Raw genomic sequence first — 14002 nt, forward strand, 5'->3', positions numbered from 1 at the left:
AATGTAAAAGCAATTTTCCAAGGAATAGAAAATATCACTATACTTAGATATAAAGAAGCATTGTGAAAACTGGTCTACAGACTCATTCAGAGTCAGAAAAGCAAAATGACTCAGTCCTGATTGTTTTACCTTTTTTTCTTTTTAGTCTTATGTTCTTGACAAAGTAGGATATATGACACCAACATAATATTAGTTTTTCTGTAAAGATAGTTAATGACAATTCATAAGGAAGAGAGGTCAGGCTAACTATTAGAAGGTAGAGATAGAAGACACCATCTACCAAATTTTCTGTTTCACCAAGAATTACTTTGCAAAATATAGTGTTTAACATCCGGTGAGATGCAAAATCACTCATTTCTTATTACTGCAATTAGGTATGTATTAAAGGAGGCATTTCACTAGATTTCAATTCAGCCATCACTAACTAGCAGCTATGATTAGCCCAGAATGGGGGCAGACACCAGGATTACAAAGGTATGTCATCCATCCATCCACCTCTGCCTATCTTCTATTATCTAATTACTATAACTGTAGCTAACACTTGAGGAGTTCTCTGTGGTAGGCACTGTTCTAAGTGCTGTACAAGCATTTCCTCATAGAATGCCCTCAATAACCCAATGAAGTAGATAACATTATCATTTCCATTTTACAGGTTAGAAAACTGAGGCTTAGAGAAATTAGTTTTTCAAGTTAATGAACCCTGATTTGAAATGAGGCCATCTAATTCCAGGGTCCACACTGGGTCTATACTGATAAGCACTTGAGTACGAAATGAAAGAGAGCTTCTCTCCCTCAGAGACATGGCAGTGTGGTGTGTGGGATGGGGAGAAGAGGCAAATAATACCTATATACAATTCAATGAAGTGGTGCTATGAGGGCCACACACTGGGGATATCATCAGAGCCCAGTATATTCATCTTTTACCTGTCTTGGTTCTGATCAGTACCTAAGTAAATAAAAGACAACAGAAAACACATAAAGAGATAGGTGTCCAAGCTTTTGGTGTCTCTGTGCCATACTGGAAGAAGAATTATCTTGGGCCACACATTACATACAATGTGACACATAATCACACACACAAAAAAGTCACATAATGTTTTAAGTAAATCTATGTTTTTGTTTTGGGCCTCATTCATAGCCATCTGGACTGCGTGCAACCCGTAGACTACAGGTTGGACACCCCTGGATAGGAACCAAGATGTGGCAATGATTTGTTCTGTTCAGGATGTTTAGAAATCTTAACAAACTGCTGTTAAGAGTCATATAGTGGAGAAGGAGTCATCCAGATAGGTGGAGAACAAGAGAGTGAGGTGGGAAGGCAAGAGGCATGCTGCAGGCGGTGGGAATAGAAAGGGCAAAGGCACTGATGGCACCCATGGAACTGTACGAGGTACCAGGTGCACAGGGCCCAGAAAACATGCAAGTATGAATGGAGGGGCTGGGGTTATTATAGCGGGAGGAGTCTGAGAAAGGCATCAGGGGTGCCTGCGAAGAGACCCACAAGTCATATGGCACAGTTCTCATTTCATTCCATCTGAGGAGTGATGCCCTCAGACTCCTAACTCAAGCAGGAGTGTGACTCAAATAGATGCTATCAGGAAAAGAAGAGTAGGATTCAGTCACTGAAGTATAGCATCAGTAAGTAATGACAGCTCTGAATGGGGCAACGGCATCTGGGATGAAGACACTATTTATCTTAATGTTTTATTTCCTTTATCAATACAAAGATTTGAAACTACTATAGCAAAAGGTTAAGATTTCCTAATGTCGGTCAGTAAGTACACAGCTTCTTGTTACATGAATTCCACAATGCAAAACTCAATGGTCACCATCCAGACCTTACCTCACCTGACTCCTTAGTGGCAATGAATGCAAGCTCACAGCTCCCTAGCACACGGGAACAATTTAGTCATTTGGCCTACGGGACACCATTTTATTGGTTCCTGAGGATACGTGACAATCTCCGTGCTGGCACTTCTCATTTCTTCAGGATCTAAACTTTGGGATTCTAAGTGCAGTTCCTTGCCCTCTTCTCTCTTAGATCTATACTCACTCCAATGGATATCCAAATCTGCGGATTTAAATGACTCCAACATGTTCCTTTCTCCCCAACATCTCTCTCTAGCCAAGACTTCCTTCCTGAAGTCCAGAATTGTAGATATAACTGCTTTACTGACATCTCCACTTGGGGCTCGAGAACACAACTCAGGCTGACAAGTTCCATCTTACCACAGAACTCTGTAATTCAATGAAACAGCACCCTGCCTCCGTTGCTCTGTCCTCTTCTCTGCTACCTTTACTTCATTTTTATGTTAAGAAAAATTTTAAACGTAAAAGAAGAATGAACATTATATCTATACACCCCACACTTAGATTCAAGATTTTACTCCTCTTGAAGCATATAGCATGTTCATACTAGTGAAAACAATCTATAAGTTTAATGCAATTCCTATTAAAATACCAATAACATATTTCATAGATTTAGAACAAATATTCCAAAAATTTATATGGAACCAAAAAAGACCCCAAGTAGCCTCAGCAATCTTAAGAAAGAAGAACAAAGTTGGAGGTATGACAATTCCCAATACCAAACTATACTACAAGGCCACTGTAATCAGAACAGCCTGGTACTGGCATAAGAACAAGCATATAGATCAAAGAAAAAGAACAAAGAATCCAGAAATCAGCCCATGTCTTTATGATCAATTAATATTTGACAAGAGAGTCAAGAACATACAGTAAAGACAGTCTCTTCAATAAATGGCATTGGGAAAACTGGACTGGTACATGCCAAAAAAATGAAACTAGGCCACCAACTTACACCATACACAAGGATAAACTCAAAATGGATAAAAAGACTTAAATGTAAGTCACAAAACCATAAACATTCTAGACAAAAACATAGGCAGTAATATAATAAGACATTCTCATAGCAATATGTTTGCCAATACGTCTCCTGGGGGGAGGGAAATTAAAAAAATAAACAAATGGGACAATATCAAACTAAAAAGCTTCTGCACAGCAAAAGCAGCCATCTACAAAATGAAAAGGGAATCCACTCTATGGGGAGAACATATTTGCCAATGACATATCTGATAAGGGGATAATGTCAAAATTTATAAAGAACTCATATTACTTAATACCAAAAACACAAAAACAACCCAATTAAAAAATGAATGGGCAAGGGACCTGACTAGATACTTCTCCAAAGAGGGCATATAAATGGCCAATAAACATGACAAAGTGGTCAACATCACTAATCATCAGAGAAATGCAAATTAAAACCACCATGAGATATAACTACATGCCTGCCAGAATGGCTATCATCAATAAATCAACAAACAGTAAGTAAGTGCTGGCAAGGATGTGGAGAACAGGTAACCCTAGTGTACTATTTGTGAGAACGCAGACTGGTGCAGCCACTGTGGAAAACAGTATGGAGTTTCCTCAAAAAATTAAAAATGGAACTGCCTTTCAACCCAGCAATCCCACTTCTGGAAATATATCCTAAGATGGTGATGATAATAATAATAATAAATAATTTTTTAAAATTTAAAAAGAAAAAGGATTTCACCACTTTTACTTCATCTACCTCCTTTTCACTTTTCATTTCAAGATTTAAAATTCACTTAAAAGTTTCTACTTTCAATATTTTAAAGCAAATTCAAGACATTATGTCATTCCACCTCTGTTTTCTAGCTTCCCAGCCTTTTTTTTTTCTTCAATAATCACTTCCTGTTGTGTTATATATTCATTTAATGTTTGTATTCTCCAAGAAGGCAGGGTTTTGACAGTCTTCTTCACTTCTTTATCCCAGTGGATGCTCAATAAATATTGATTTGAGATGAGGGGTAGCTGCTGCTGTCCTCATTTACTGGATGAACACTGATTACCTTTCAGGCTTATGCCTCGGCATCACTTATTCCATGAAGACTTTCCTAATGCATGTCTCCCCCTCCAACTTTTACCAAGCAGAATTAATTATTCCTATATTGGTTCTCCTGTGGGTTTTGGATATGATTCTACTGTGGCTGCTAGAAACTTATGTGCAAATATTAACAGTTAGTTTACCTACCTGATTCTAAGAGCAGGGACCCTGTCATACTCATCCCGACAAAGTCCTGGCACATAGTAAGTCCATGGTGTTTCTCAAATAGACTTGCTCTGTCTTCCCTCACTAATTGCTTCTCTTTCCACCAGACAGTCTTAGTGAAGACCTTGAGTTGATTCTTTTCCCCAAGTAGCCTCAACTACTGTACAGTGTGTGAGTCTGGCTTGCACTGTGGATTTTTAGATGCAATGCTAGACTCTAAAATAATTAAATACAAAATATTCTATCTCAAAAGATAATAGTTGTTACATAGCTTAATTCAAAGAATATAGTAAATCTAGATAACTTTTTTAACTCAGCACTGAGCCTATGATGAACCCCAATTTACATACAGAAGAATGAGGCCCATGTGCCTAAGTATATGGTCCAAGGATAGATAACTAATACAAAGCAATGCTGGGACTGAACCTAGTTCTGGCTTTGTGGAGCTCCAGGGTCAAGAATGGAAAGAGAATTATATGTAATATTCTATGCTTTGTGCATACCACATTTTATCTGTCCTGTTGATGAACATTTGGATTGGTTCTAGGTTTTGGCTATTACAAATAATGTTTGCTGAGCACATGCTTCTACCCATCTTCTGTGACCTGTGTATGTATCTCTCCCTCATTACTTCAGCAGGCATGCTTATAGAGCAGAAGTACTTTGGACTTATAATTAATGTGCTAACGAAAATTTTGAGTGAGGGGGAGTGTACCATCTAAACACCTCTCACTAGTTCCCCTACAATTTTAATCTTCAATTTTAAACTAAGAGAATAATTCAAAGAGTTACTATTCCTTTAGGTAACTTTTACATTTTCATTCTCTCTCTCCCTCTCTCTTTCTTTTAAAAAATGTTTTGGAAGGCTACTATAGCAGTTCACCTAGCTGAAAGAGAAATTTTCACATAGAATGACCACCATACATGTTATCTCTAGAAAGGGTGCCAGTATTTTTATAAAAAATTCTCACAGAAAGTAGGAAAAAAAATAGTCTGATTACTCTTCCCATCCTGTAAGTTTTTTCAATGTATATTTGAATGGCTGAAAATAAATTTGATGTTCTTTGAGAATGATTATCTTAAAATCTTTTTCAGAAATGATGAAGTATTTAAAGTTGTCTGAGTCTTCACAGAAAAAGTTAAACAAATTCAACATTTCTTCCTTTTTCCCTTTTCTAGTACCTTCCCTTTGCTTTTAAATTTAGCCTTATAAGAAAAAAAATAGTGCATGAAAATACCAGCATGAAATACCACTTGTACAAAGTATTAAAAAGCAACTTAATTTAAAACCCAGTGTTGTAGTCTGAATTTAGGCACAGAAGAAATCAGAGTGAAAAAGTAACAATGTGTCAAAACAAAATTAAGGTGGCTAGATACACCTATTGATTTCAATACAAATCCCTGTCAATAGGCAAGCTAATTTTTCAAAAAAATTTTCCATCTGACTTTATTTTCAGATACACTTGGAAATAAAACAACCCAGTTCTTTCTGTAGGGATGACAAATATCAGTATTAGCAAATCTAAATTTAATTTTATAAAAATTACTACATCTAGTTTGGGGTAGATATATTTATTTTTTGGTAACATATATTAAGTGGCACTAATTACACAGAAACTATAAGGTAACTAACATGAAATCACAGAACTGTAATTCTGCCACAGCTGCATGGACTTGGGCATTTTCTGGCTGAGCACATTTTGAAAAAACTGGATGCCCACTCCAGAGCTATGTCAATGAAATCTGTTTAGGGGTAAACTTCTGAATTGGTGACTCATCAGTATACCTTACAGTTGACGGATGGCAGATAAGACATGCTAGTTATAAAGTAGTTACAGACTAATTCACAAAAGGTATCATTACTGCTTCTAGAAAGAAGCAACAAGTTAAGAAATTCCTTGAACTAGAGGGGTGTCAGAAAGACCCTGGCAGGTCAGGTAGGTTGGACATCATTAATAATCATGGTTGGCTTCTAAATACTGGTAGCAAAATGAATTCTGACTGTAATCTTAGGTAAATTATAGATAAATGAAAAAGGTCAGTAATTATACACTAAGATTAATAAACAGGACTTCAAAATAAACCAAATGAAGGTTGTGCTTGTAGGAGGGTTTCCACAAGACAAGGCACCCAGATTTTTGCTTCCCAAGTCTGGCTTGCAGAGCACTTCTTGTGGTCATTTCAAAAACCTCCCTCACTCCATTTTTGGTCTTTACTGATGAATAATACTCCATGCATCTAAAAGCACCAATCCTGTTTGCCATCTCTCTGCCTTCTTCCAGTTTTACCAGCTCCTGCTTCATCTTGGAAAATACCCACATTGCGTGCTCATTATTCCAAAGATCCTCATTGTTCCCAACCAGGATGGTGGGCAAGCTGGGACAGAAATGGTTGACTTCCAGAGTCCAATTTTATAGAATGTTTTCTAAACTATCAGGGCTGTCAATGGAGAAACTTCAGTATAATATCAGTGTCCAGGTAAGAGAAAGGCCTCAAGTGATCATAATCTTTCTGTCTAGCTGTGTCCCACAAAGCCACCTCCACTTCAATATCTGCCACATACTTCTCAAACGTTGAGAACTGAGAACTGGTCCTTGCTAAAAAAAATGAGCAAGCAAGTCCACAGGTTCTACCACCAATCATCACCTATTTCTTCCAAATGGCAGCCATTATTTACAAATGTGCTGTAAGATTCACCACTTGTATGGCAGAAGTTCTACAAAGTACCTTGAATTTCTGAGATGAAAGGCACTCAGGCGATGTTCTGGCTCTGGCTCTGGCTCTGGCCTCTCTGTACTGAGGATGCCTGTCAATGAGTTGCAAGCTGGGAGACTAGGGTTGGTGGCTGAGGAGGGGGTGGCAGACTAAGCAGAGAACCCACAGAGGATAGCAGGCGGAGGGTGGGGAGTGTGAGGGAGTGAGTATGAGGGGCAGCGGGCCAATAAAGCTAATTTTATTTACACCATTTGAAAGGGGAAAAAATGAATCTGAACAGGTAACAGTTATAATGAGCACATATGTAAGAAGCCCTTTAAATTTAAATGTATAAGAGTGTTCTCTCGGGTGGCAGCAGGAAGAGGCCTCTCCATCAGCCTCCAGAAGGAACCAACTTGGCTAACACCTTGATTTCAGATCCTGGCCTCCGGAACTGTGAGAGAATGCATGCCTGTTGTTTCAAGCCACCTAGTTTGAGGGAATTTGTTACATCAGCCCTAGGAAACTAGTACACTGGGAGAGAAAAAGATGGTGGAGGAGTGAATGGGAGTCATGCTGACCTCCTCCCAAGATGAAACTGAAATTGTGACTAAATAGTAGAGAAATCACCTGGAAAACAATGGAACGATAGAGGAAGAGGAGCCTTGGAGCTGCAGACAGAGAGTGGAATCAACTTTCACACATCCTAACAGGTGAGAAATGCAGTGGAGGCTCGACAGGGTGGGCTGGGGACCCATGGGCACCAGCACCAGAGGGACATTGAAACAGCCAGTTGGATCCCCCTGAGAAGAACAGGGTCTGAATCATAAACAGGGACCCGTAGACTACAGCACCTAAAACCAGGAAAATACAAACAAAACATAATCCCGAAAAGTTTAGGGGTGCTCCTGCCAGAGACAGGCGGCTGGAGATGAAAAGAGACATTTAAAAGGCCGACACAAAAATCTGCAGTGGCAGCCGCCTTCCTTGATCTCTGGGTAGAAGCGGCAGCAGAGTGGGTTGGTGCCTGAGGAAAGATTGGTGAGGAAAACTTTGTGAAGAGAACTAAGATGGTGGCCAGTGGAGCCCCGGTGATAACTCACCTCCCACTCTGCAGCTACCATCTCGCTCAGGCATAAGGGAATCAATTAACCTGCCTTTAGCACGCTCCACACACAGCTTGTACGCGTGTGGGTTCAGGGCTGAGTGCAGACGGGCTGGAAGAAACAGAGGATCCCTGGCCGAAGGGACACACAGCTGCTTAGAGATCCTTGAGGAGAGACTCGAGACGGAGGGGTTGTGGAAAGAACTGGAGGATTATCCGAGATTCCCGGGGCTGACGCCCTCCCCATTCTGTAGTCCCCATTTTGCACAGGCAGGCCATGCCTCCAGAGGCAGAAGCAGGCGCAGAGCTGGAAGGTGCGCAATTACAATGCAGTCCACAGAAACAGTGGATCCCTGGCCAAGGGGTCACAGAGCTGCCCAGAGACCCACGGGGAGAGACTAGAGAGAGGACTAACAAGAGAGTCCTGGAGCTGACTCCTTCCCCTTTCTGTAGTCTCCATTTTGCACAGGCAGGCCATGCCCCCAAAGTGCCAAAAGTCGGAAAGCACACAATAGAAGACCCTAAACTGACCAGTGCCAGGTTGTGCTTGTGGGTGGCGGGAAAGGACGCACGCATGGACTGGCGAGGGCGTGTGCAAGTGAGCCCACGTGAGTGCAGAGCGGTCCGCAGAAATAATGGATGCCTGGCCGAAGGGTCACAGAGCTGCCCAGAGACTGGAGACAGAGGCATTGAAGAATCCCAGGGCTCGTTCTTCCCCAGTCCACGATCTTGATCTTGTTCAGGCAGACTATTCCCCTGAGTGACAGCAGCCTATAAGGACACAACAGGCCTGCCATCAGGAGGCACTGCTCTGCCCTGTGGTGCATAAGTCTGACAAATGAGGACAGAGTAACCAGAGTGATAATCACAGGAGACAGACACAGACAGTAGATTCCTGGAAGGCTTAAACAAATGGTCCAAGGTCAGACAGGGTTTGTTGACATCATCAGAAGCAGACCCAGAAAGAAAAGAAAAAATAAATAAATAAAAGACCAACCTACTACCATAGACGTTTAATCCACAGAGTCAGAAAACCTAAACAGACCAATTGAAGCAGAAGCAAAAAAAAAAAAAAAAAGGCTCTCACAAAAATGGGAAGAAGAACAAGTTCCCACCAAATGAGGGGAAAGGAGGAATGCCCACAGAGAGAACTAAATGAAATAGAAGCAAATGAACCATCAGATATTGAATTTAAAACAATGGCTCTAAGAAAACTCAATGAGCTCAGCCAGCTCAAAGATAATTATGAGCAATTGCAGAGAAACTATCAGGAACTTAAGGCAAACTATATCAACCTGGAAAAGGACATAGAAACTATCAAGAAGACATACGAGGATATGAATAATACCATTTCTGAACTGAAGAATACAGGAGAAGGAATCAAAAGCAGGCTAGATAAAGCAGTGGATTGAATCAGTGAGCTGGAGGATAAGGTAGAAAAAAGCTCCCAAAAAAACAAGAAATGGAAAAAAGACTCAAAAAGAATGAAGAAGCATTTAGGAAAATGCAGGACAACCTGAAACACAATCATAACCACATAAGGGGGATACCAGAAGGAGAAGAAGAGGAGGAAGGGATAGAGAAATTCGTTGAAAAACTAATGATGGAAAATTTCCCCAATTAGAGGAGAGAAAAGGTCTCACAGGTCCAAGAGGCACAGAGGGCCCCATTCAAGAGGAACCCAATGAGGCCCATTCCAAGACACATCATTAAAATGGCAAATATTAAGACAAAGAGAGAATCCTCAAGGCAGCAAGGGAGATACAGGGAGTAACATACAAAGGAACCCCGATACACCTAGCAGCTGACTTCTCAACAAAAACACTGCAAGCCAGAAGGGAATGGAAAGAAATATTCCAAGTAATGAAAAGCAAAGGCCTACAAACAAGGCTGTGCTACCCAGCAAGGCTCTCAATTAAAATAGAAGGGGAAATAAGGAGTTTCCCAGACAAAGGAAGACTAAAAGAATACATCTCTACCAGACCAGCAATACAAGATATTCTAAAGGGACTGATTAAAGAAGACGAAGGAAAAGAGTGAGAAAGAGAAAACACAGGTACAAAGAGAAAAAATGAACAAGTTTCTATCAATAATAACTGTCAATGTATATGGACTAAATGCCCCAATCAAAAGACACAGGATAGCTGAATGGATAAGAAAACATGACCCAAACATATGCTGCCTACAAGAGACCCTCCTCAGAACAAAAGACCTACACAGATTGAAAGTAAAGGGATGGAAAAAAATATTCCAAGCAAATGGGCAAGAAAAGAAAGCAGGGGTAGCAATACTCATATCAGACAAAATAGATTTCAAAACAAAGGCCATAAAAAGAGACCCAGAGGGACACTTTATAATACTTAAAGGAAGAATCAATCCAGAAGACATCAACATTGTAAACTTATATGCACACAACATAGGAGCACCCAAATACATAAGGAAAATCTTGGAGGATATCAAAAAAGATGTAGACAGCAACACACTGACAGTAGGGGATTTCAACACCCCACTGTCAAAAATGGACAGATCTCCCAAAGAAAACATCAACATGGATATTGTGGAGCTCAATGATGCACTGAATAAAATAGACTTAACTGACATATATAGAACCTTACATCCCAAAGAAGAAAAATACACATTCTTTTCAAATGGGCATGGAACTTTTTCAAAGATAGACTACATGATAGGACACAAAGCAAGCTCAGCAAATTCAGGAAAATTGAAATAACACTAAGCTTTTGCTCGGACCACAAAGGCTTGAAACTGGAAATCAACCTCAAAGAGAAACTTCAAAAACTTGCAAACTCATGGAGATTGAACAGTAGACTATTAAACAATGAATGGGTCAACAATGAGATAAGAAATAAAAAAGTTCCTGGAAACAAATGAAAATGAACATACATCAGTCCAAAACCTATGGGACCCAGCAAAGGCAGTCGTTAGAAGGAAGTTCATAGCAATACAGGCTTACCTTAAAGAGACAGAAACATTTCAAATAAAGACCTAACACCTAAATAGGAAAACCTCGATGAAATGGACACATTTCTAGAAAAGTATAATCTTCCAACACTGAAGAAGGAAGAAACAGAAAGCTTGAACAGACCGATTACAACTGGGGAAATTGAAGCAGTAATCAAGAAACTCCCGGCACACAAAAGTCCTGGGCCGGACAGTTTCACAGGAGGATTTTACAAAACATTTAAGGACGAGCTAACCCCTGCTCTTCTCAGACTATTCCAAAAAATCCAAGAGGAGGTAAGTCTCCCAAACTCATTCTATGAGGCCAGCATCACCCGGATCCCAAAACAAGATAAAGACCCTAGAAAGAAAGAAAACTACAGGCCAATTTTGCTGATGAACATAGATGCTAAAATCCTCAAGAAAATATTGGCAAACCGCATCCAGCAATACATTAAAAAGATTATCCACCACAATCAAGTGGGATTCATCCCAGGCATGCAGGGATGGTTCAATATATGCAAATCAATAAACATAATACGTCACATAAATAAAAGAAAAGACAAAAACCACATGATCATCTCGATAGACCCAGAAAAAGCATTTGATAAGGTACAGAACCCATTTATGATCAAAACACTCAGCAAACTGGGAATAAATGGGGCATTCCTCAACATAATAAAGACCATATATGAAAAACAACATGATACTCAATGGACAAAAACTAAAAGCTTTCCCACTAAGATCGAGAACATGACAAGGATGTCTGCTTTCACCACTTCTTTTCAACATCGTATTGGAAGCCGTAGCTACAGTGGTCAGACAAGAAAAAGAAATAAAAGGCATCCAAATAGGAAAGGAGGAAGGAAAGCTATCATTGTTTGCAGATGACATGATAGTGTACATAGAAAACCCTGTAGAGTCTGCTAAAAAACTTCTCAGCCTAATAAGTGAAATTGGCAAAATGGTAGGATACAAAGTCAATATTCAGAAATCAAAGGCATTTTTGTACACCAGCAATGAAATAGAAGAAGAAGAAATCAGAAAAATACCATTCAATATAGCAACAAGGAAAATAAAGTACCTAGGAATAAATTTAACCAAGGAGGCAAAAGACCTGTATGCAGAAAACTATATAACATTGAAAAAAGAAATTAAGGAAGACACAAATAAATGGAAGCATATACCGTGCTCATGGACTGGCAGAATTAATATCATCAAAATGCCCATACTACCCAAAGCAATTCAGAGATTCAATGCAATCCTTAATGAAATACCAGTATCATATTTCACAGAAATAGAACAGACATTTCAAAAATTTATATGGAACCATAAACGACCCTGAATAGCTGCAGCAATTTTGAGAAAGAAAAATTAAGTAGGAGGGATCACAATACTGGACATCCAACTAAACTACAAAGCCACTATACTCAAAACAATTTGGTACTGGCACGAGATCAGACCCATAGACCAGTGGAACAGAATAGAAAGCCCAGAAATAAACCCAGGTCTATATGGGCATCTAATATTTGACAAAGGGGGCAGAAGCACAAAATGGAGCAATAATAGCCTCTTCAACAAATGGTGTTGGGAGAGCTGGACGGCTACATGCACAAAATTGAAATTGGATCATCAGCTGACACCATACACAAAAATAAACTGAAGATGGATAAAAGACTTAAATATAAGTCGCCACACCATAAAATTCCTAGAGGAAAACATTGGCAGGAAACTCTCAGATATCCCACGCAGCAATTTTTTCATTGATATGTCTCCTAAAGCAAGGGACATAAAGGAAAGAACAAACAAGTGGCACCTCATCAAAATAAGAAGCTTCTGCACGGCTAAAGAAAACATCAGCAACATGAAAAGGGAGCCAACCGTATGGGAAAATATATTTGCTAATGATACATCAGATAGAGGTTTGATCTCCAAGATATATGAAGAACTCACTTGACTCCACTCCAAGAAGACAAATGATCCAATCAAAAAATGGGTAAAGGACCTGGGCAGACGCGTTTCCAAGGAAGAGATCCAGAGGGCCCAGAGACACTTGAAAGGATGCTCGGCATCATTAGCCATCAGAGAAATGCAGATCAAAAACACCATGAGGTACCACCTCACACTTGTCAGAATTGCCATCATAAACAGATCAACAAACAATAGGTGCTGGCGAGGCTCTGGAGAAAAGGGAACCCTAGTACACTGTTGGTGGGAATGCAGGCTGGTGCAGCCACTGTGGAAAGCAGTGTGGAATTTCCTCAAAAAGCTGAAAATGGAACTGCCTTTTGATCCAGTGATTCCCCTGCTGGGACTATACCCTAAGAATACCAAAACGTCAATTCAAAAGAACCTATGCACCCCAATGTTCATAGCAGCACAATTTACAATATCCAAGTGTTGGAAGCAACCTAAATGCCCATCAGTAGATGATTGGATCAAAAAAGTATGGTACATTTACACAACGGAAAACTACGCAGCACAAAGAAAAAAAGAACTATTACACTTCGCGACAGCATGGATGGAACTCAAGAGCATTATGCTAAGCACAATAAGCCAGGGGGCGAAAGACAAATACCATATGATCTCACTGGTAAGTGGAATCTAACCAACAATACAAAGATGCAAGGAAAATAAGACCAGCAATACTGAAAGGAAAAGAAACCAACAGACAAGAGGGAAGGAGGGAGGGGGGTGGGGGAAAAGGAAGGGAAGAGGAAAGTGAAAGAACATAGCAAGGACTCATGGAAGAAACTGAAGGGGAAGTGTTGAGGGAGGGAGGGAGCAAGGGAAAGTGGTGGGGGGTAGGCAGAGACAAATATATTTGAAAAAATAAATGAATTAATTTAAAAAAAAAAGAAAATCTGTCCCTGAAAAAAGAAATTATGGTAAATTTACACAGTGGAATACTACGCAGCAGAAAGAAAAAAGAACTAGTACACTTTGCGACAGCATGGATGGAACTAGAGAGCATTATGCTAAGCACAATAAGCCAAGGGGCCAATGACAAATACCATATTATCTCATATATAAGTGGAACCTAACCAACAAAACAAAGATGCAAGGAAAATAAGACCAGCAACACTGAAAGAAAAAGAAATCAACAGAGACAAGAGGGAAGGAGGGAGGGATGGGCGGGGGGAAAAGGACGG

The 14002-nt window shown here is 39.9% G+C and overlaps 1 protein-coding gene and 1 pseudogene across 4 annotated transcripts in view; both read right to left on the reverse strand.

Moving 5' to 3' along the window:
- Positions 1-14002, reverse strand: part of RALGAPA2 (Ral GTPase activating protein catalytic subunit alpha 2) — a 393192-nt gene that overhangs the window by 160605 nt on the left and 218585 nt on the right. The gene's annotated exons all lie outside the window — the stretch shown is intronic.
- LOC129070581 (transforming protein RhoA-like) lies at positions 6067-8139 on the reverse strand (annotated as a pseudogene).

The sequence above is a fragment of the Pteronotus mesoamericanus genome, unplaced genomic scaffold (assembly GCF_021234165.1).
Source record: "Pteronotus mesoamericanus isolate MK-2021 breed Mesoamerican mustached bat unplaced genomic scaffold, CSHL_Meso_final contig_25, whole genome shotgun sequence".
Taxonomy (NCBI): domain Eukaryota; kingdom Metazoa; phylum Chordata; class Mammalia; order Chiroptera; family Mormoopidae; genus Pteronotus; species Pteronotus mesoamericanus.